Raw genomic sequence first — 26107 nt, 5'->3', positions numbered from 1 at the left:
GGCTTGGATGCAGCTGCTCGGCCACCCATTCCATGAAGCTCTACACACTTCTTGAGCTAATCTGAAGTCCACATGAAGTTTGGAGGTCTGTAGCGATTGACTCTGCAGAAAGTTGGCGACCTCTGTGCACCATGCTCCTCAGCATCCGCTGACCGCCTCTGTCATTTTACGCGGCTATCAGAACTCAATAAAATAACGACTGCAAGTAAAAAATCTGGTAATATCATGTAACTTGATTTTTTAACATACAACAGTGTATATATTTAAGTATTGGCTAAAGGCCATCTGATTTACTTTTTAGAGTGTAGGTATTAAACATACAGTGGGGTCAAAAAGTATTTAGTCAGCCACTGATTGTGCAAGTTCTCCTACTTAGAAAGGTGAGAGAGGTCTGTAATTTTCATCATAGCTACACTTCAACTATGAGAGACAAAATGAGAAAAAAAAATCCAGGAAATCACATTGTAGGATTTTTAAAGAATTTATTTGTAAATTATGGTGGAAAATAAGTATTTGGTCAATAACAAAAGTTCAACTCAATACTTTGTAACATAACCTTTGTTGGCAATGACAGAGGTCAAACGTTTCCTGTAAGTCTTCACCAGGTTTGCACACACTGTAGCTGGTATTTTGGCCCATTCCTCCATGCAGATCTCCTCTAGAGCAGTGATGTTTTGGGGCTGTCGCTGGGCAACACGGACTCCACAAATTTTCTATGGGGTTGAGGTCTGGAGACTGGCTAGGCCACTCCAGGACCTTGAAATGCTTTTTACGGAGCCACTCCTTCGTTGCCCGAGCGGTGTGTTTGGGATCATTGTCATGCTGGAAGACCCAGCCACATTCCATCTTCAATGCTCTCACTGATGGAAGGAGGTTTTGGCTTAAAATCTCACGATACATGGCCCCGTTCATTCTTCCCTTAACACGGATCAGTCGTCCTGTCCCCTTTGCAGAAAAACAGCCCCAAAGCATGATGTTTCCACCCCCATGCTTCACAGTAGGTATGGTGTTCTTGGGTTCTTCTTCTTCCTCCAAACACGACGAGTTGAGTTTTTACCAAAAAGTTCCATTTTGGTTTCATCTGACCACATGATATTCTCCCAATCCTCTTCTGGATCATCCATATGCTCTCTGGCAAACTTCAGATGGGCCTGGACATGTACTGGCTTAAGCAGGGGGACACGCCTGGCACTGCAGGATTTGAGTCCCTCTCGGCGTAGTGTGTTACTGATGGTAGCCTTTTTACTTTGGTCCCAGCTCTCTGCAGGTCATTCATCAGGTCCCTCCGTGTAGTTCTGGGATTTTTGCTCACCGTTCTCATGATCATTTTGACCCCATGGGATGAGATCTTGACCCCAAGGGAGATTATCAATGGTCTTGTATGTCTTCCATTTTCTTACAATTGCTCCCACAGTTGATTTATTCACACCAACCTGCTTGCCTATTGTAGATTCACTCTTCCCAGCCTGGTGCAGGTCTACAATTTTCTTCCTGGTGTCCTTCGACAGCTCTTTGGTCTTGGCCATGGTTGAGTTTGGAGTCTGACTGTTTGAGGCTGTGGACAGGTGTCTTTTATACAGATAACGATGTCAAACAAGTGCCATTAATACAGGTAACGAGTGGAGGACAGAAGAGCTTCTTAAAGAAGAAGTTACAGGTCTGTGAGAGCCAGAAATCTTGCTTGTTTGTTATTAACCAAATACTTATTTTCCACCATAATTTACAAATAAATTCTTTAAAAATCCTACAATGTGATTTCCTGGATTTTTTTTTCTCATTTTGTCTCTCATAGTTGAAGTGTACCTATGATGAAAATTACAGACCTCTCTCATCTTTCTAAGTAGGAGAGCCTGCACAATCAGTGGCTGACTAAATACTTTTTGACCCCACTGTATCTCATTTTAATAACCTTTTAAACAGCAATTGTGAATAAATTAAGCGCATAAAAGTGTGAAATGAGATTATTGATTGAATAGTAATGACGTAATGTCAGTTCCTCTCAGCATACTCGTTCTGTCAGACTTTATTACACTAATGGGCTCTTACAGCCTCCCCATCAGACAGTGAAAGGAAATGGTTTGTGGGATTGTAATGGACCCACGGACTGGACAATCCCCTCTACATGTGTATGCTACCAATGGCCCTGCCCTGGCTGATCATCATATCTCCACAGTCCCAATTCCTCTCAAACTAGCTTATAAAACAGTTGCACTAGTCTTATAAGAACTCAGATGTATTGTTTTATTAAGAAATCGAAGATGTAATGAATTAGGGCTAGACTTGACAAGAGGGGTGGACACAAACGCAGAGATGTTTAACAGAAACATTTAATAATAACACAAGACAAGAGGACACAATGACACACAACCTATGCTGACGCTAATTGCTAAACTAAACACACACATAAACAAATGCTAAATGCTAAGACTTCTGAGCATGAACAAGGGCATAGACTAACTAACAAGAGCTTAGACTAACTAACAAGAGCATGGAGTAACTAACAAGAGCATGGACTAACTAACAAAAGCATGGAGTAACTAACAAGAGCATGGACTAACTAACAAGAGCTTAGACTAACAAGAGCATGGACTAACTAACAAAAGCATGGAGTAACTAACAAGAGCATGGACTAACTAACAAGAGCTTAGACTAACTAAAAAAAGCATGGAGTAACTAACAAGAGCATGGACTAACTGACAAGAGCTTAGACTAACTAACAAGAGCATGGACTAACTAACAAGAGCTTAGACTAACTAACAAGAGCTTAGACTAACTAACAAGAGCATGGACTAACCAACAAGAGCTTAGACTAACAAGAGCATGGACTAACTAACAAGAGCATGGACTAACTAACAAGAGCTTAGACTAACTAACAAAAGCATGGAGTAACTAACAAGAGCATGGACTATCTAACAAGAGCTTAGACTAACTAACAAGAGCATGGAGTAACTAACAAGAGCATAGACTAACTAACAAAAGCATGGAGTAACTAACAAGAGCATGGACTAACAAACAAGAGCTTAGACTAACAAGAGCATGGACTAACTAACAAAAGCATGGAGTAACTAACAAGAGCATGGACTAACTAACAAGAGCTTAGACTAACTAAAAAAAGCATGGAGTAACTAACAAGAGCATGGACTAACTGACAAGAGCTTAGACTAACTAACAAGAGCATGGAGTAACAGCTTAGACTTAGACTAACTAACAAGAGCTTAGACTAACTAACAAGAGCATGGACTAACCAACAAGAGCTTAGACTAACAAGAGCATGGACTAACTAACAAGAGCATGGACTAACTAACAAGAGCTTAGACTAACTAACAAAAGCATGGAGTAACTAACAAGAGCATGGACTATCTAACAAGAGCTTAGACTAACTAACAAGAGCATGGAGTAACTAACAAGAGCATAGACTAACTAACAAAAGCATGGAGTAACTAACAAGAGCATGGACTAACAAACAAGAGCTTAGACTAACAAGAGCATGGACTAACTAACAAAAGCATGGAGTAACTAACAAGAGCATGGACTAACTAACAAGAGCTTAGACTAACTAAAAAAAGCATGGAGTAACTAACAAGAGCATGGACTAACTGACAAGAGCTTAGACTAACTAACAAGAGCATGGAGTAACTAACAAGAGCATGGACTAACTAACAAGAGCTTAGACTAACTAACAAGAGCTTAGACTAACTAACAAGAGCATGGACTAACCAACAAGAGCTTAGACTAACAAGAGCATGGACTAACTAACAAGAGCTTAGACTAACTAACAAAAGCATGGAGTAACTAACAAGAGCATGGACTATCTAACAAGAGCTTAGACTAACTAACAAGAGCATGGACTAACTAACAAGAGCATGGACTAACTAACGAGCTTAGACTAACAAGAGCATGGCATAACTAACAAGAGCATGGACTAACTAACAAGAGCTTAGACTAACTAACGAGCATGGAGTAACTAACAAGAGCTTAGACTAACAAGAGCATGGAGTAACTAACAAGAGCATGGACTATCTAACAAGAGCTTAGACTTACTAACAAGAGCATAGACTAATTAACAAGAGCATGGACTAACTAACAAGAGCTTAGACTAACTAACAAGAGCATAGACTAACTAACAAGAGCATGGACTAACTAACAAGAGCATGGACTAACTAACAAGAGCATGGACTAAGATAAGATAAGATAATCATTTATTAATCCCACAATGGGGAAATTCACATCGTTAGACAAGAAATGATAACACATTGGGAGAGTAGGAGATAAAAAAAAACCCAGCAACCAGATTGTGCTCCCTGAGGAGCACACTATGGTAACACGAAAAAAAAAAAGCCCCTAACAGCACACAAGCACATGTAAACATAATAACATAACATAGTCACACAACGAGCCACGGGTTAGGGATGTGGGGATAGGAAAAGTAACCAACTACGACAAGCAGCCATTCAGCGATTCGCAGCCATATGCCGGCGCGCGCTGCAGCCCGTCCTGCCATATTGGTGGGATTAATCTAAGAGTGGAGACGTTGGTTGGGGTTGGGAAAGAGTCCGTCCGTCCTCCATTGCTGCAGCAAGAAAGAAAAAGTCTGTACAAAGTTCGCGATAACATGGCTGTTTACAGCTCTTACTGCCCAGAATGAAAAACAGTCAGTGAAGGGGGTGTATGTACGTCGCAGCAGGTCCTCTGGAGGAATTTACTTATCAGCGAGGCCGTTGCTGATAACAGGGGAGCCAAGAGCAGAAATGACTTGTTGTTTTGTCTGAGCACTAATAAAAATTTAACACAAACTCTCAGAATGAATGCATCTCTGGTTCATCTCATTTTGCAAAGCCGTTAGTTTCTTCAAGATGGAATCCATATTGCGATTTATATTCACAGTCTGAGTTCCAACGGCTCTGCCCACCATATCAATTAAATTGGGCAGTTTCTGGGGACCTTTGACAACTGACCCAACTCTTTTAATTTCCCGATACAGCAGGGCAAAGCCTAATCCAATCAGCAAAAACCCCACAATCAAAGTTCCGAATAGGTAAACATCCTCTATGTCCTCCAACGAAAGAGGTGCCAGGCACACGACCCTCCACTTCTCCCACGAGTCCATCGCGTATCCTGCCATCTGCGTTCTGTCGGGGCATGTGGGTTCCCCCGAACCCGAATTTCTCGATGAGAAGATGGTGTCAATAGCATTCAGAGACCATTTAACCAATTCCATAATTTGTTCTTTGAGGAGCTGTGCTAAGAAAATCTCTGTAGAGTAGAGTAGACGAGACAAGATGATACAGGAAAAGCCAAGCAGGGAAGATAAGGGAGGAGGAGGGAAAAGTGCGTCCGTCTTCCACGAGAGCAGGAGAGAAAAAGATAACTAACAAGAGCATGGACTAAGTAACAAGAGCATGGGCTAACTAACAAGAGCTTAGACTAACAAGAGCATGGACTAACTAACAAGAGCTTAGACTAACAAGAGCATGGACTAAGTAACAAGAGCATGGACTAACTAACAAGAGCTTAGACTAACAAGAGCATGGACTAACTAACAAGAGCTTAGACTAACAAGAGCATGGAGTAACTAACAAGAGCATGGAGTAACTAACAAGAGCTTAGACTAACTAACAAGAGCTTAGACTAACTAACAAGAGCATGGAGTAACTAACAAGAGCTTAGACTAACAAGAGCATGGAGTAACTAGCAAGAGCATGGACTAACAAGACCTTAGACTAACTAACAAGAGCATGGACTAACTAACAAGCACATGGACTAACTAACAAGCACATGGACTAACAAGAGCTTAGACTAACTAACAAGAGCATGGACTAACTAACAAGAGCATGGACTAACTAACAAGAGCTTAGACTAACAAGAGCATGGACTAACTAACAAGAGCTTAGACTAACAAGAGCATGGACTAAGTAACAAGAGCATGGACTAACTAACAAGATCTTAGACTAACAAGAGCATGGACTAACTAACAAGAGCTTAGACTAACAAGAGCATGGAGTAACTAACAAGAGCATGGAGTAACTAACAAGAGCATGGAGTAACTAACAAGAGCTTAGACTAACAAGAGCATGGAGTAACTAACAAGAGCATGGACTAACAAGACCTTAGACTAACTAACAAGAGCATGGACTAACTAACAAGCACATGGACTAACAAGAGCATGGACTAACTAACAAGAGCATGGACTAACTAACAAGAGCTTAGACTAACTAACAAGAGCTTAGACTAACTAACAAGAGCTTAGACTAACTAAAAAGAGCATAGACTAACTAACAAGAGCTTGGACTAACTAACAAAAGCATAGACTAACAAGAGCATGGACTAATTAACAAGAGCTAGGACTAAATGACAAGAGCATGGACTAACTGACAAGAGCTTAGACTAACTAACAAGAGCATAGACTAACTAACAAGAGCATGGACTAACTGACAAGAGCTTAGACTAACTAACAAGAGCATAGACTAACTAACAAGAGCTAGGACTAACTGACAAGAGCTTAGACTAACTAACGAGAGCTTGGACTTACTGACGAGTTTGGAACCAAACCACTATGACAAAGGCAAACCAAAATAGTCTCCAACTGACTGATCCCAAGCTCCCTTCTTAAATGCCATGAGCTTACTAGGTACAGCTGTGGCTAATTAGCCAGAGACCAATCACAAAATGGGCATTGTCTGGTGACTGAGAGTGCTCCCGGATAGAGGGGCATGGCACATAGGCACTCCAGAAGCACTGATTCCACCGATGCAGATCCGGCTCCGTTCCAGTTCGCGAATTTGATTTTGAACCGGTTCCTCATGTTTACACCAAAAAAAAGAGGTTCCAGAGAGCGTCTAATCTGGCACCACAGAATACTCGTTTTTTCACTGCGAACTGTGAATCGTGTCGTCATCTGTGGGCGTGTCACAGTGTAGAGGTTTGGACGCGTTCACATGAGACATTATAACATTATATAGAATTTAAACCACTTTCAGCTTTTAAAGTTCACCTGATTACATTTTGATCCAGTTTGCCGCTGGTATTTTCAAAGAGATGAACTGTGTGATATGACGTGGTAAAAGTGACCCAGACAGAACAAACAACGTTTAACGTGAAAAATAAAGTGTAACGTGGCTTGTTGTACTAAAACAACGACTGATGAATTTGTGCAGTACAGAGCTCTTATAACCAGTAATAACGGTGAGAAATTTAGTGTTTCTGTGTCGTACTTTTAGTACATTCAGCCACGTTACGATTTATTTAGGTGAAGCTTTTTGGCGGATTTAGAACCCCGATCTACATAAACACCACACGTGAAGTGAATACGGCTAAACACAGATACTTGTGGCACTTTTAGACTGGATTTGATGGTTATTTCACACAAATGGATGTTCTTGTCATTCGTGAACTTCAGTGATGTTTTTTTTTCTTTATGCATTTTCTCCCCTTTTTCTCCCTTTTTAGTGCGTCCAATTGCCCCATTGCATCATGCTTCCGCTCCACCAATGCCGATCCCCGCTCTAATTGAGGAGAACGAAGCTAACCCACGCCCCCCTCCGACTCGTGGGCAGCAGCCGTATGCATCTTATCACCTACACTTTGCCGAGTGCAGTGCAGCTTAGATGTGTGTACGGAGGGACACAACCTGACAGCACTCTTTTCTCATCTCTGTGCAGGCGCCACCAATCAGCCAGCAGAGGTCGTAATTGCACCAGTCATGAGAGAGAGACCCCATCCGGCTTAATATTCCACCCCAGTCTGAACAACAGGCCAATCGTTGTTCATGTGCCCGCTCAGCCTTAGCCGGCAGGCAAAGCTAAGATTCGATACGATGTATTCGAGATCCCAGCTCTGGTTCCAGCGTGTGTTTTTACCGCTGCGCCACCTGAGCGGAACTCATTCAAGCCGAGCACTGAGCAAATCGGCTATTTGCGCCGAGGGTCGCGGTGAGAGCGAAGCGCAAAACGCTTCTCACGTTCTTATCACTAATAGCTGATAGATGCTTTTTGCATTTAAACGAACATCTGTAACAACAGCACAAATGCTCACACATAATCTACACGCTCCACCATCATGTTACTCTTTACTTTCTTTATGTAACTCCCACCGTTGATGACGCAGGCTTGGATCCCAAAAACTGGTGGAAATGCGGGTCGGTTCTCTACAAAACACCAAGGTTCCAAGAAACCTGAACAGAACTGGTTCAAGAACCTGGGTCCTTTTGGTGGAAAAGTGCTAAGAGGGGCTCAATCCGTGACAAAAGAAAAATGTTTCATGATTAAAAGCACAGCGGTAAAGACACTGAGCAAAGTTTTTTTTTTTTAAAGAACTAAAGTAAACTCTGATATAAACATCTACAGTTGATTTTATCTTAAAACTACTTCAAATAAATGAAGTGCAGTATTACAGCATCCACAATCCAATCTAACGTGTTTTTTTTCCTTCAGAGCAGTAATTGCACTTATTAGTTATTCAGTCTTAATTACGAACATCACTACGTGTTTACAAAACGGACAGGATTAACACAGAATAAATTAACTTCACTGATAAAAAAAATGGAATATAAAACCTTTAATTAGATCGCTGTTGTATCACGGATAAATTAATTATTAATTTGTGCATCGTGAACACGATTCCTTGTAAAGTCTGCTCGATTTGAGTCTCTAAATCGGAAGAATTTGTGAGGAAATAAACTTAGATTTATACAGGATGGTAAGAAAAGGCAGCACGTCCGGATTTTTTGTTTATATTCGGCGTGTGAATTCGTTTCCGAATAACGTTGCACCGTCTGCAGTTTGACATTGTACTTCTTTATTTATTTAGTGAATTTCAGTGCAGCAACGAAGTCGAAAAATACAGGACACTGTAAGAAACGAATCTCTAAAATCTCTGAGTCAGCTCACGTACAGCATGAAGACGAGAGGTAAAAATAAATAAATAAATAAATAAAATAACTCATGCTGCAAATATAAAGCATATTGTGCACATCAGGGCCTAGGACTTCCTATAAGCTACTCAGCTTTATTCCTAAACAATATTTCTTACTTTTTTTATTACGTTTTGCACCAACTTCCCCCAATTTTCCACATAATCTTGTCATATCCAATTACCCAAGTTGTATTTTCACCTCTACTGCTGCTGACCTCCACTCCTGACCGAGGAGAGCAGTGACTAACGTGTGCAGTACCGGACCACTTCTCTTCACCTGTATGAGGCGGGTTCTGTATCCTGCACAGAGAGTCATGCACTGATCTCCATTATCCCTCGTCTCAAAGTGCAGGTGCCATCGATCAGCCAATAAAGGTAGCAATTGCAGCAGTTATTAGTTATCTCTACAACCCTTCCACCCCCTGACAAGCCAGTTATGTCTGTGTAGGCGTCCAGCAGGTCGATAACAATATTTATCTATTTTCTCATTTTTTTACACCCCCTTCCTCAATTTTCCACCTAATCTAGTCGTATCTAATTACTCAAATTGCATTTCCACCTCTACTGCTGCAGACCTCCACTCCTGTCCGAGGAGAGCCGTAAGTAATGTGTGCAGTAGCTGACCACTTCTTTTCACCTGCATGAGGTGGGTTCATATGGGGATCTGTAACGCATACGGAGAGTCACGCACTGATCTCTATCGTCCCCCGTCTGAAAGTGCAGGAGCCATCCATTAGCCAGCCAATTACGGCCCTCACACCCCCTGACAAGCCAGTTCTGTCTGTGTAGGTACCCGGCTGGCTGATAACAACATTTCTTACCTATTTTCTTATTTTTTAGAGTCACGCACTGATCTCCATTATTCCCAGTCTCAAAGTGCAAGCACTATCAATCAGCCAGCAGAGGTTACAATTGCAGCTGTTAGTTATCACTACGGCCCTCCTGTCCCTCCTGTCTGTGTAGGCGTCCAGCTGGCTAATAACAATATTTCGTACCTTTTTTCTTATTTTTTTGCACCCCGTCCTAAATTTTTTACCTAATCTAGTCGTATTCAATTACCCAAGTTGTATTTTACCTCTACTGCTGCAGACCTCCACTTCTGACCGAGGAGAGCAGTGACTAACGTTTGTAGTAGCTGACATTTCTTTTCACCTGCATGTGGTGGGTTTATATGGAGATCTGTATCACGCACGGAGAGCCACGCACTGATCTCCATTATCCCCGGTCTCAAAGTGCAGGCGACATCCATCAGCCAGCCAACTACGGCCTTCCCACCACCGGACGAGCCAGTTATGTCTGTGTAGGCACCCAGCTGGCCCATAACAATATTTCTTACCTATTTTCGTATTTTTTGCACGCACACCCCCAACTTTCCACCTAATCTAGTTGTATACAATTACCCAAATTGTATTTCCACCTCTACTGCTGCTGACCTCCACTCCTGACCGAGGAAAGCCGTGACTATCGTGTGCAGTAGCTGACACTTCTCTTCACCTGTATGAGGTGGGTTCATATGGAGATCTGTATCTTGCACAGGGAGTCACGCACTGATCTCCATTATCCCCCGTCTCAAAGTGCAGGCACCATCCATCAACAAGCAGAGATCATTTCCACCCCCAGGCAAGCCAGTTCTGTCCGTGTAGGCACCCGGCTGGCCAATAACAATATTTCTTACCTATTTTCCACCTAATCTAGTCGTATCCAATTACCCAAATTGTATTATATCACTACTGGTGCAGAGGCGTGTTCATATGGAGATCTGTATTGTGCATGGAGAGTCACGCGCGGACAGTTACAGGCACCATCCATCAGCCAACAAAGGTAGCAATAGCAGCTGTTATTAGTTATCCCTACGGCTCTCCCACCCCCGGACAAGCCTGTTAGGGGGTGGTTCATATGGAGATCCATATCGCGCACGGAGAGTCACGCACTGATCTCCATTATCCCCGTCCATCCATCTGCCAGCAGAGTCATTCCCACCCCCAGACAAGTCAGTTCTGTTCCTGTAGGCACCTGGCCTGGCCGATAACAGAGCTGGAATTATTTTTTTTGTATTTTTAATCAGTAGAAAGACATAATGACCATTTGCAGTGTGATCACTGGTACAGATTTACACTGTTTACTAACAGGAATCTATTTGTTGAGTAGCTCATACAAAAAGAACCCAATCTGATTGTTTTATGTAGCTCTGCTAGATTTTTAGTATGTCTGTAGCTATAAAGCCTCCCTTCCCTCCTTCAACTTCATTCAGGACCATAATGTGGTTTCTGCAAATAAGATCTGCAGCATTAATCAATTGAAAATGTGCTGCATTAGCGAGCTGCATTTCCGACGGCCGCCGTCCCTTCCATAAAGCACAAAGACAGAGGCAGGCATTAAGCTCATATCCCCGGGCTTATTGACTCTTATAACGGGTGCACACCACCATTATGCTGATTCTAAAAGCTGATACGACACCAAAGTCCATTATATTAATTATGCGCATGCTGCTTATATGATCAGAGGCCCAGATTTATCTCAGATTTGACCATTTTATCAATTTATTTGGGTTAGATCGGGCAGTCCAGTCCGGCCCAGTGGTGTTTTTAATAAGAGCGCCCGGCTCCTGGAGACGAGTCTTATTTAAATAGCAGTCGGTGAAATGTATCCGCATCAGTGCCTCATAGATAGTACCAAGGCAATATATTAAAAAAGCAATTTATTTACCTTGGATTGAAGATTGCACAGATTGAATGGAGGAGTCAGATCCACTGCTTCCAAATCCTCCACGGACGCCGCTCATCCCATTCTGGCTCGAACGCGCTCTCGCTCGCTCGCTCTTCGCTCCTTTGTCTCACCCCACTTCACCAACTCTTCTGACTAATATTTCTCCAAGAGGAGTTTGAGTAAAAACCATTTCAGCCTGGAAAATCCCCAACAGGCCAAAGAGAGGAGTGACTGGAACGAGACGAGGGTTGCTCAGGGCTGCTTTGTGCCTTCATGTAAAAATAACACAACAAATAGATTGTGACAAGCATGTTTTACAATCACTACAACATTTAAAAGGAGGCCTGATCATTGTGAAGCGAAGGGTTATAACAGCTTAAACAATCTGGTTTATTTAAAGACGTCCGTGTTTCGTGTTTCTCTTTATGCCATTAAGACACCCAGAGCCGAACATCCCACAGGGATACCAGGATACCAGGGCATTGTGGAATAACAGGGAATGAAAAGGCTGACCAGTTGGCAACTGGAAGAACTGTACAACGACTACATTAAAAACAAATGGCAGCTTGAAAGGAACACACAAACAAACAAGAAACTACATGAGATTCACCCCAACATCAGGAGTAAATAATAAATACACAATGGAAAACGTACACACCAAGATATCCACACTAGACACCCATCACCATAAAACATGTCCTGAATGTACTGAACGAATGCACTGTAAATAAATATACTGAACTATAATACAGAAATAACTCTCAATAATATAAAACTGAAAACATATTGCAGCGGTACCTTGAAACTCAACTTCAGCTGGTTCTGGGAGCAGCCAAAAAGAAAAGAAACCCAAACAAGGAACCGACTTAGAATCTATTGTTTTCACCAACACCATAAATTTATTATTATTTACATAAAGAAATACAAGCTACAATACAAACTCTCTCTAATATCTAATAATTAAGTTTATGAGAAAGTTTATAAAGAAAGTTAAAAATTTTGGGCTAACAAAACAAAACATGCCTCAAAAAATTAATCTGAATGTCAGTAGTTGTTCGAAAATTGAAGTTCTGGAATCCAACCTGACAGATTCAATTCTTGAAAATAATAATAATTAAAAAACCATACATAATAGAGTAAAAAAGAATGCAAAATATAAGCAATACTGGACAGCTTTTAAACCTGCTTCCTCTAGGGTGTGTTTATACTTGTAGTCAGGTTCCCTTGGTCTGGACCAAACAAGAAGATTTACAATCAAACCAAAATAATAATCATTTTTAAAAAGTGACGTGACCAACTGGAAACAGCGTGAGGTGGTAAAATAGATAAAGGAGTCAAAAAACAGCACCAGAAACCAAAAAAGGTTCTCTGCAAACAGCCAAAAAGAAACCCAAACAAGAAACCAACTTAGAACCAACTTTTTCACTACCACTACAAATAATTAAATATACTGTATATACATGAAGAAATACAAGCTACAATACAAATATCTAATATCTAATAATCAGTTGGTAAGTATATAAAAAAAGTTTTATACACCGACGAGGTATAACATTATGACCACTGACAGGTGAAGTGAATAACACTGATTATCTCTTCATCACGGCACCTGTTAGTGGGTTGGATATATTAGACAGCAAGTGAACATTTTATCCTCAAAGTTGATGTTAGAAGCAGGAAAAATGGGCGAGCGTGAGGATTTGAGTGAGTTTGACGAGGGCCAAATTGTGATGGCTAGACGACTGGGTCAGAGCATCTCCAAAACTGCAGCTCTTGTGGGGTGTGTCCCGGTCTGCAGTGGTCAGTATCTATCAAAAGTGGTCCAAGGAAGGAACAGTGGTAAACCGGCGACAGGGTCATGGGCGACCAAGGCTCATTGATGCACGTGGGGAGCGAAGGCTGACCCGTGTGGTCCGATACAACAGACGAGCTACTGCAGCTCAAACTGCTGAAGAAGTTCATGCTGGTTCTGATAGAAAGGTGTCAGAATACACAGAGCATCACAGTTTGTTGTGTATGGGGCAGCATAGCCGCAGACCAGTCAGTTAGGATGGTGGTCGTAATGTTATGCTTGATTGGTGTATTTTGGGCTAACAAAGCAAAACATACCACAAATAATTAAATCTATGTTCTTGCTGACAGCCTGATCACGTTAATGCATTCATATAGATTTTTTTCTTCCACTTGTCTCTAAAACGTGAATGAAAAATCTGAGCATGGCAAAGTCCTACATGGAATTACCTTCAGTTACTAGTAGTTTCATTAAAAACATACATAAAATATAAATGTGGCACATTTAAGCAGCTGGCAGAGTGGGTGACTCACAGTAACATGGCTCCTGTGGACCTGGGTTCAAACTTTGCTTTTAGTTACTATCTGCTAGGAGTTGCATGTGTTCCATCCTTCCCACGTTCATCCATGCACTTGTTTACACCAGACTGGCTGGCTTAAATAGCTCACAGTTGTAAATGAGTGAGTTCATGGGTCAGTCCCTGCTGCCCTGACTCCTGTCCAGTGTGTATTCCTGCCTCACACAATGTTTCCATGAGCGCCAAATAGGGCTGACTTTTTTATGTCCGATACCAATACTGAAAATTGAGTATCTGCGGATACCGATACCAATCCGATACCATCATTTCTTCTCTCAAACAACTAAGCAGTAATAATACATGTCTCAATGCACCATGGTTAAACTAGCTATCTAAATAACAATGCTCAGACTGGAGTAAATACAGAACCTACAACATCACAGTTCAGCAAAACTGCAGTTTTTATTTTAACTTTTACACACAGAACATTTAGCAGCATTTTTGGCTTGTTTAACAAAAGTGTCTACAATTGGAAGATGTGGATGTCAATCAAACACGATGGACCAATTAGAATTGAACCAGAGTTGAGTTTATTTTGTTAAAGTTCTGTCACATTTAGATGATTAAAAACCAAAGCGCGCTTATTAAAAAACCTGCTGGATTTTGAAGAGGAAAACGGGAGGTAGTTTGTTTTATTTCATAACACTAATGGATTAATCGTTGAGGATGTGAGAGCTCTCCAAGCCAGGACAATATGTTCTTTATCTCAGGTGAGCAATTTATTTTTTAAAAAGCGATATTTTTATTGTGTTTAAACAGTGTTTAGATGTGGCAGTATTGAATGATTTTTATTGTGTTTAAACTGTGTTTTTAGATGTGGCAGTAGTAGATGATTTTTATTGTGTTTAAACAGTGTTTAGATGTGGCAGTAGTAGATTATTTTTATTGTGTTTAAACAGTGTTTTTAGATGTGGCAGTAGTAGATGATTTTTATTGTGTTTAAACAGTGTTTAGATGTGGCAGTATTGAATGATTTTTATTGTGTTTAAACTGTGTTTTTAGATGTGGCAGTAGTAGATGATTTTTATTGTGTTTAAACAGTGTTTAGATGTGGCAGTAGTAGATTATTTTTATTGTGTTTAAACAGTGTTTTTAGATGTGGCAGTAGTAGATGATTTTTATTGTGTTTAAACAGTGTTTTTAGATGTGGCAGTGATAGATGATTTTTATTGTGTTTAAACAGTTTTTAGATGTGGCAGTAGTAGATGATTTTTATTGTATTTAAACAGTGTGTTAGGATGTGGCAGTAGTAGATGATTTTTATTGTGTTTAAACAGAGTGTTTAGATGTGGCAGTAGTAGATGATTTTTATTGTGTTTAAACAGTGTTTAGATGTGGCAGTAGTAGAAGATTTTTATTGTATTTAAACAGTGTGTTAGGATGTGGCAGTAGTAGATGATTTTTATTGTGTTTAAACAGTGTGTTTAGATGTGGCAGTAGTAGATGATTTTTTATTGTGTTCAAACAGTGTTTAGATGTGGCAGTAGTAGATGATTTTTATTGTGTTTAAACAGTGTGTTTAGATGTGGCAGTAGTAGATGATTTTTATTGTGTTTAAACAGTGTGTTTAGATGTGGCAGTAGTAGATGATTTTATTGCGTTTAAACAGTGTGTTTAGATGTGGCAGTAGTAGATGATTTTTATTGTGTTTAAACAGTGCTTAGATGTGGCAGTAGTAGATGATTTTTATTGTGTTTAAACAGTGTGTTTAGATGTGGCAGTAGTAGATTATTTTTATTGTGTTTAAACAGTGTGTTTAGATGTGGCAGTAGTAGATGATTTTTATTGTCTTCAAACAGTGTTTAGATGTGGCAGTAGTAGATGATTCTTATTGTGTTTAAACAGTGTGTTTAGATGTGGCAGTAGTAGATGATTTTTATTGTGTTTAAACAGTGTGTTTAGATGTGGCAGTAGTAGTAGTTTTATTTTAACTTTTACACACAGAACATTTAGCAGCATTTTTGGCTTGTTTAACAAAAGTGTCTACAATTGGAAGATGTGGATGTCAATCAAACACGATGGACCAATTAGAATTGAACCAGAGTTGAGTTTATTTTGTTAAAGTTCTGTCACATTTAGATGATTAAAAACCAAAGCGCGCTTATTAAAAAACCTGCTGGATTTTGAAGAGGAAAACGGGAGGTAGTTTGTTTTATTTCATAACACTAATGGATTAATCGTTGAGGATGTGAGAGCTCTCCAAGCCAGGACAATATGTTCTTTATCTCAGGTGAGCAATTTATTTTTTAAAAAGCAATATTTTTATTGTGTTTAAACAGTGTTTAGATGTGGCAGTATTAGATGATTTTTATTGTGTTTAAACTGTGTTTTTAGATGTGGCAGTAGTAGATGATTTTTATTGTATTTAAACAGTGTGTTAGGATGTGGCAGTAGTAGATGATTTTTATTGTGTTTAAACAGAGTGTTTAGATGTGGCAGTAGTAGATGATTTTTATTGTGTTTAAACAGTGTTTAGATGTGGCAGTAGTAGAAGATTTTTATTGTATTTAAACAGTGTGTTAGGATGTGGCAGTAGTAGATGATTTTTATTGTGTTTAAACAGTGTGTTTAGATGTGGCAGTAGTAGATGATTTTTTATTGTGTTCAAACAGTGTTTAGATGTGGCAGTAGTAGATTATTTTTATTGTGTTTAAACAGTGTGTTTAGATGTGGCAGTAGTAGATGATTGTTATTGTGTTTAAACAGTGTGTTTAGATGTGGCAGTAGTAGATGATTTTATTGCGTTTAAACAGTGTGTTTAGATGTGGCAGTAGTAGATGATTTTTATTGTGTTTAAACTGTGTTTAGATGTGGCAGTAGTAGATGATTTTTATTGTGTTTAAACAGTGTGTTTAGATGTGGCAGTAGTAGATGATTTTTATTGTGTTCAAACAGTGTTTAGATGTGGCAGTAGTAGATTATTTTTATTGTGTTTAAACAGTGTGTTTAGATGTGGCAGTAGTAGATGATTTTTATTGTGTTTAAACAGTGTGTTTAGATGTGGCAGTAGTAGATGATTTTTATTGTGTTTAAACAGTGTGTTTAGATGTGGCAGTAGTAGTAGTTTTATTTTAACTTTTACACACAGAACATTTAGCAGCATTTTTGGCTTGTTTAACAAAAGTGTCTACAATTGGAAGATGTGGATGTCAATCAAACACGATGGACCAATTAGAATTGAACCAGAGTTGAGTTTATTTTGTTAAAGTTCTGTCACATTTAGATGATTAAAAACCAAAGCGCGCTTATTAAAAAACCTGCTGGATTTTGAAGAGGAAAACGGGAGGTAGTTTGTTTTATTTCATAACACTAATGGATTAATCGTTGAGGATGTGAGAGCTCTCCAAGCCAGAACAATATGTTCTTTATCTCAGGTGAGCAATTTATTTTTTAAAAAGCGATATTTTTATTGTGTTTAAACAGTGTTTAGATGTGGCAGTATTAGATGATTTTTATTGTGTTTAAACTGTGTTTTTAGATGTGGCAGTAGTAGATGATTTTTATTGTGTTTAAACAGTGTTTTTAGATGTGGCAGTAGTAGATGATTTTTATTGTGTTTAAACAATGTGTTTAGATGTGGCAGTGATAGATGATTTTTATTGTGTTTAAACAGTTTTTAGATGTGGCAGTAGTAGATGATTTTTATTGTATTTAAACAGTGTGTTAGGATGTGGCAGTAGTAGATGATTTTTATTGTGTTTAAACAGAGTGTTTAGATGTGGCAGTAGTAGATGATTTTTATTGTGTTTAAACAGTGTTTAGATGTGGCAGTAGTAGAAGATTTTTATTGTGTTTAAACAGTGTGTTTAGATGTGGCAGTAGTAGATGATTTTTATTGTGTTCAAACAGTGTTTAGATGTGGCAGTAGTAGATGATTTTTATTGTGTTTAAACAGTGTGTTTAGATGTGGCAGTAGTAGATGATTTTTATTGTGTTTAAACAGTGTGTTTAGATGTGGCAGTAGTAAATGATTTTATTGCGTTTAAACAGTGTGTTTAGATGTGGCAGTAGTAGATGATTTTTATTGTGTTTAAACAGTGTGTTTAGATGTGGCAGTAGTAGATGATTTTTATTGTGTTTAAACAGTGTGTTTAGATGTGGCAGTAGTAGATGATTTTTATTGTGTTTAAACTGTGTGTTTAGATGTGGCAGTGATAGATGATTTTTATTGTGTTTAAACAGTTTTTAGATGTGGCAGTAGTAGATGATTTTTATTGTATTTAAACAGTGTGTTAGGATGTGGCAGTAGTAGATGATTTTTATTGTGTTTAAACAGAGTGTTTAGATGTGGCAGTAGTAGATGATTTTTATTGTGTTTAAACAGTGTTTAGATGTGGCAGTAGTAGAAGATTTTTATTGTGTTTAAACAGTGTGTTTAGATGTGGCAGTAGTAGATGATTTTTATTGTGTTTAAACAGTGTGTTTAGATGTGGCAGTAGTAGATGATTTTTATTGTGTTTAAACAGTGTGTTTAGATGTGGCAGTAGTAGATGATTTTTATTGTGTTCAAACAGTGTTTAGATGTGGCAGTAGTAGATGATTTTTATTGTGTTTAAACAGTGTGTTTAGATGTGGCAGTAGTAGATGATTTTATTGCGTTTAAACAGTGTGTTTAGATGTGGCAGTAGTAGATGATTTTTATTGTGTTTAAACAGTGTGTTTAGATGTGGCAGTAGTAGATGATTTTATTGTGTTTAAACAGTGTGTTTAGATGTGGCAGTAGTAGATGATTTTATTGCGTTTAAACAGTGTGTTTAGATGTGGCAGTAGTAGATGATTTTTATTGTGTTTAAACAGTGTGTTTAGATGTGGCAGTAGTAGATGATTTTTATTGTGTTTAAACAGTGTGTTTAGATGTGGCAGTAGTAGATGATTTTTATTGTGTTTAAACAGTGTGTTTAGATGTGGCAGTAGTAGAAGATTTTTAAAATGTTAAAAGTTGAAGTAGATCAGTGTGTTTTCATTTCTGAATGGCTGTTGCGGATGAGTTGTAGATCAGTGGCACATGTTAATGATGTCATCAAGCGTGAGTGGTAATAAACGGCGCTGTGTTGGAACATATCTTTGTGTGTTATTTGTTTTACACACAAACAATGGTTTTATTTACATTAAGTGTTGTTTACATTAAGCAACAGCATCAGATCGGATTACATGTTTTTTCCTTCCGATATCCGATCCAGTGATTTGGGCCAATATCGGACCAAAACCAATACAGAGTATCGGATCGGTGCCAGCCCTAGCGCCAAATTTACTGTGACCCTGACCATAAAGCAGTTTGTGAAAATGAATAACATAAAATGACATTATGATCAATTTAACCCTGTTTTGGTACCATAAGAAAAGTTAAGTTGACAGTACCATGGGGTCAATTTGACGTTGTATATTATTACAAAAAAAACAATATTATACATAATATTATACAACAAACGTTTGTACTCAAATATCGACAAACAGAGGCGTATTTGTCGTAGGTGTAATAGCCTATATAGAAGCAGATACAGAAAATGTATTGCAAAATCCAAATAATATTGCACAGCACTTTATCTGTGCGGTCCTGTCGGTGATCCCAGTCGTTTTGCCATTGTGTTACGCTGTGCACATCACAGAACCTCAAAATAAGAGAAAAATTTCTATATTACATGAAAGGTACTATGGGTCCATTTGACCCCAAATGGAAATAAACATAAAATATAAACAAAAAGACACAAAAACTAGTGAATGTGTGTCACATTGTTAGAAAGTCCTTACGAAAAAATATGTGGGTCAAAGAGGAGTGGGGTCACAGAGTCCCCATGGTACCACAGCAGGGTTAAATCTGTAATGTGTAGGAAAATAAAGAGAAATGTAATAATAATGCATGTATGCATTTCAAACATAAAATAGCAAAAAAAAAAAGTCTTAAATTTTTGTGTGGAATGGTGGCATAAAAGCTAACATGGGTCCTGCACAGTACCTGGAATGAAAGAGCTCATGTTCATTCTGTCTGTCAGGGGTTAGTGTACTCTGGATTCCTCCCAAAGTTCCTCGGCTACTTTAATGAGCAAGGGATTTAGGATTGGCACTTGGCCACAGTGTATATTTGCCTTGTGTCCTGTCTTTTTGTGTGGCATCAGAGACCTACCATGACCCTGGACAGTACGAATATATATATATTATGGCAAGCCAAACAGGAAATATATAGCAAACACTGATATATATATGGAATGAAACTCAATAAATATAAAATAAAACTTGATATATATAAAATGAAAACTGATATACAGTGTATCACAAAAGTGAGTACACCCCTCACATTTCTGTAAATATTTCATTATATCTTTTCATGGGACAACACTATAGACATGAAACTTGGATATAACTTAGAGTAGTCAGTGTACAGCTTGTATAGCAGTGTAGATTTACTGTCTTCTGAAAATAACTCAACACACAGCCATTAATGTCTAAATAGCTGGCAACATAAGTGAGTACACCCCACAGTGAACATGTCCAAATTGTGCCCAAATGTGTCGTTGTCCCTCCCTGGTGTCATGTGTCAAGGTCCCAGGTGTAAATGGGGAGCAGGGCTGTTAAATTTGGTGTTTTGGGTACAATTCTCTCATACTGGCCACTGGATACTCAACATGGCACCTCATGGCAAAGAACTCTCTGAGGATGTGAGAAATAGAATTGTTGCTCTCCACAAAGATGGCCTGGGCTATAAGAAGATTGCTAACACCCTGAAACTGAGCTACAGCATGGTGGCCAAGGTCATACAGCGGTTTTCCAGGACAGGTTCCACTCGGAACAGGCTTCGCCAGGGTCGACCAAAGAAGTCGAGTCCACGTGATCGGCATCATATCCAGAGGTTGGCTTTAAAAAATAGACACATGAGTGCTGCCAGCATTGCTGCAGAGGTTGAAGACGTGGGAGGTCAGCCTGTCAGTGCTCAGACCATACGCCGCACACTGCATCAACTCGGTCTGCATGGTCGTCATCCCAGAAGGAAGCTGACGCACAAGAAAGCCCGCAAACAGTTTGCTGAAGACAAGCAGTCCAAGAACATGGATTACTGGAATGCCCTGTGGTCTGACGAGACCAAGATAAACTTGTTTGGCTCAGATGGTGTCCAGCATGTGTGGCGGCGCCCTGGTGAGAAGTACCAAGACAACTGTATCTTGCCTACAGTCAAGCATGGTGGTGGTAGCATCATGGTCTTGGGCTGCATGAGTGTTGCTGGCACTGGGGAGCTGCAGTTCATTGAGGGAAACATGAATTCCAACATGTACTGTGACATTCTGAAACAGAGCATGATCCCCTCCCTTCGAAAACTGGGCCTCATGGCAGTTTTCCAACAGGATAACGACCCCAAACACAACCTCCAAGATGACAACTGCCTTGCTGAGGAAGCTGAAGGTAAAGGTGATAGACTAAACCCAATTGAGCACCTGTGGCGCATCCTCAAGTGGAAGGTGGAGGAGTTCAAGGTGTCTAACATCCACCAGCTCCGTGATGTCATCATGGAGGAGTGGAAGAGGATTCCAGTAGCAACCTGTGCAGCTCTGGTGAATTCCATGCCCAGGAGGGTTAAGGCAGTGCTGGATAATAATGGTGGTCACACAAAATATTGACACTTTGGGCACAATTTGGACATGTTCACTGTGGGGTGTACTCACTTATGTTGCCAGCCATTTAGACATTAATGGCTGTGTGTTGGGTTATTTTCAGAAGACAGTAAATCTACACTGCTATACAAGTTGTACACTGACTACTCTAAGTTATATCCAAGTTTTAGTTCTATAGTGTTGTCCCATGAAAAGATATAATAAAATATTTGCAGAAATGTGAGGGGTGTACTCACTTTTGTGATACACTGTATATGAAGTGAAAACCGATATATATATATATATATCAGTTTTCATTCCATATACATCTGTTTTCATTTTATATATATCAGTTTCATTCCAAATATATCGAGTTTCATTCCATATATACTGTATATCAGTATTTGCTATATATTTCCTGTTTGGCTTGCCATAATATATATATATATATATATATATATATATATATATATATATATATATATATATATATATATATATATATGTATATATATATATATATATATATATATGTATATATATATATATATATATATTAGGGCTGTCAAACGATTAAAATTTTTAATCGCGATTAATCTCAGAATTTCATATAGTTAATCGCGATTAATCGCATTTAAAAAAAATCTGTGTAAATGTTATAGAAAACAAGGATTTTTAAGTGAAATGTTACAATTAAAATGGTGAACACATTTTATGCTATATGTACTTATGTTAAAAACTGCTGGGACAAGAGAAAACTGTAAGGGAGTTTATTCACTCACATACTAGGCAGTAAATGTCAGATTGTAGGTTAAAATTTCTCCATCAGCAAACATTGTAGATCAGTGGTGCTTTAGGTGGGATAAGGCGTAGTTATTGTAACAGACTTTTCTGTGGTTGTATCGTGACAATGGTTTGATGGACGTTTCTACACGAAGTGAGTGTGTTTTGACCCTTTTGGGCTTCCATAGTTCATGGACTAACGTGCTTGACTCAGCTTTCCGGTATTTGGTACCGTAACAGAATAAGTAAAAAAAAAGTGTTCTGCTCCCGACAACTTGTGAATATAGCGTGTATTTATTTCTTTATTAAGAAAGTGCATCCCTACAACGCTCGGTTACATTATGATAACAAACCGCAAATGAAAAACAGTGGCAAGTCCGACATTAAAACGTTTGTTCTACCAGTCAAGTCTCAACATGAAGTAGAATTTGCGTTAACGGCACTATTTTTTGTAATCGCGTTAAATTGAAGTCGCGTTAATGCGTTATTATCGCGTTAACTTCGACAGCCCTAATATATATATAGCCTATATAATATATATATATATATATATATATTAGGGCTGTCGAAGTTAACGCGATAATAACGCATTAACGCAATCTCAATTTAACGCGATTAAAAAAAATAGTGTCGTTAACGCAAATTCTAGTTCATGTTGAGACTTGACTGGTAGAACCAACGTTTTAATGTCGGACTTGCCACCGTTGTTCATTTGCGGTTTGTTAAAATAATATAACTGAGCGTCGTAGGGATGCACTTGCATAATAAAGAAATAAATACACGGTATATTCACAAGTTGTCGGGAGCAAAACACTTTATTAACTTAATCTGTTACGGCACTGAATACCGGAGTCAAGCACGCTAGTCCATGAACTATGGAAGCCCCAAAAGGGTCAAAACACACTCACTTCGTGTAGAAACGTCCACTTTTCACATTTCACTTAAAAAACCTTGTTTTCTATAACATTTACACAGATTTTATTTAATGCGATTAATCGCGATTAACTATATGAAATTCTGAGATTAATCGCGATTAAAAAATTTAATCGTTTGACAGCCCTAATATATATATAAAGAGCGATAGAGAGAGAGAGAGAGAGAGAGAGAGAGAGAGAGAGAGAGAGATAGATAGATATACATCATGGCAAGCCAAACAGGAAATATATAGCAAACACTGATATATATATATTAAAAATATACTGATATATATATATATAAAAAATATACTGATATATATATATATTAAAAATAAATACATTAATAAATACATTAAAATTGAATTTCAAGTAATAATAGAATTTTACACAAAGCTGAAGGGGTTGGAATGAGTGCTGAAGAGTAACAGGGTCATAGTGGTCTGATCAGTCTGTAAGAAATTTGGTATGTTCTTACGATGTTCATATTTTTTCACTCCAGTTCACTACCTCTTCAAAACATGCCAACATTGGATTGGCTACTTTAAGCTGACCTATATTTGAGTGTGTAAGTAAACATCCTACATCCAGGGTGTATTCCTGCTTCTGGCCCCAAGTTTCCAGATGATCAGAATGAAATCTGCTGTCAGCCGGCCGGGCGCCTACACACAGACCCATGATTGGCTGTGGATCTGTAAGTGGGAGGGACAAAGGCTGAAACAGTGATCCTTGTTCGAAAGCCTAGTGATCTCTCTACATAGACGCATTTTACATCATCCCACTGGCGGCACGGTTGCTCAGTGGGTAGCACTGTCGCATTACACCAAGAAGGTCCTGGGTTCGATCCCCAGGTGGGGCGATCCGGGTCCTTTCTGCGTGGAGTTTGCATGTTCTCCCCGTGTCTGTGTGGGTTTACTCCGGGTGATCCGGTTTCCTCCCACAGTCCAAAGACGTGCAAGTGAGGTGAACTGGAGATACAAAATTGTCCATGACTGTGTTTGATATAACCTTGTGTACTGATGAATCTTGTGTAATGAGTAACTACCGTTCATGTCATGAATATAACCAAAGATTTAAAATCCTAATAAACAAACAAACAAACATCATCCTACAGTCCTGGGAGGAAGCTATGTCTAAATTGAAGGCAATCCCAGCATTCAATGCAAAACAAGTTTTCTCACAAAAAACTATACGTATGGCGGACAAATGCAGAGCAACCAACGGAGTTCTTTTTAAATGTAATAAAATCTCATTGATTTAATGTGTATAAAGGTGCACAAGTGTCGTTTATTTGTAAATTCTGGCTCGTCAGGGACAGTTAAACCGTTTTCGGAAATGGAGGGAGGCGTTAGCTGGCGTGCTAGCGGGTTGTGCCACCTCAGCTTGTTGGTTTGAATGACCTGAGGCTAACTATCTTAGCCTAGTAAGCTAAAACTGTGGTGATGTAATCGTCGTAATCTCTGTATAAGTAGTGCGTCTAAATAATCTGCCTTATGAGTTTGATGTCTTATTAGAATCGTCTCTACTGAGGCAGCTGATCAGGTAGGCAGTAGGGAGAAAGGCAGCTCACTAAGACCACGCCCCCTGCGGGTGAAAAGAAGCGTTTAAATGGACCCTCTTGATCAGAGGTGGGGTTAGTGTAAGCAAAAAAAGAGATACATTTAAGAAAAAAGTGTGTGTGTGTGTTGGGGGGGGGGGGGGTGAATGAATAAGTAAAACACTTGATAACAGAGTGTTATTGTTACTGTTTTGCATCTTATTAAGCGTTATGGACTCGAATATCCGTCCACTCACCACGGCTCGTGTGTGAGTGCGGCATCAAAGTCTGGGCTGAGGTAAATGAGAAGGTGATTATTCATGATGATGTGCTTCATTCATCTCTTCTCCTCGTACAGCTTTGTGAAACCCCGTCTTTCCATAGATGCACTTTAAATGAGGGCTCATCTCCTGCCCCTCCTCCCCAAACATTTACCTCATCGTTTACAAGAGGGAGAGCATGATTAATCAGTTTGCCTAAATGCGGGCTTCCCCCTGAGTCCCTCCTGCAGACTGAAGCTCTTATGTTTGTCTCTTGCATCTCCAGCTCATGGATAAAACGTGGATGGATGATACATCAACACGTGTTTAATACAGTAAAATGCTTCTTCCTGTCTATAAAATAGAGTGTGGTACTCATGAAGACACCAGTGCCCCAAATCTCCTGAAACCCTGTTAGAACCAAACCATGGGGTCTGTCTGAAAACCTGGTGATCTCTCTACATAGGCGCATTTTACATCATCCTACACTCCCGAGAAGAGGGCGCGTCTAAATTCTTAGATTCCTTAAAATGCTCCTACTGAGGCGCCTTAATTCTGAGTGATAATCTGACTGAATAACGAGGGAGCGTACGACGCCTCCTCAGCGCTGAAGGTAATCCCAGCATTCAGTGCGGCACGACTTTTCTGACAAAAAATACCAAATATGGCGGACGAATGTAATGCGAAGCAACCAACGAAGTTCTTGTTAAATGTAAATAAATTCTCATTGATGTTTAATGTGTATAAAGGTGCACGAGTGTCGTTTATTTACTAATCCAGGCTCGTCAGGGACAGTTTAACTGATTCCGTTACACATAGGGAGACATTAGCTGGCGTGTTAGCGGGTTGTGCCGCCTCAGCCCATTGGTTTGAATGACCTGAGGCTAACTGTGTTAGCTTAATAAACTAAATCTATAGTGATGTAATCTTTGTCTAAGTAGTGCCTCTAAATAATCTGCCTTACGAGTTTGATGTCTTATTATAATCCTCTCTACTGAGGCAGCTGATCAGGTAGGAAGTGGGCAGCAAGGCAGCTCACTAGGTTTTC

Source organism: Trichomycterus rosablanca, chromosome 3, assembly GCF_030014385.1.
Source record: "Trichomycterus rosablanca isolate fTriRos1 chromosome 3, fTriRos1.hap1, whole genome shotgun sequence".
Classification (NCBI taxonomy): Eukaryota; Metazoa; Chordata; class Actinopteri; order Siluriformes; family Trichomycteridae; genus Trichomycterus; species Trichomycterus rosablanca.
This window is presented reverse-complemented; position numbering follows the sequence as displayed.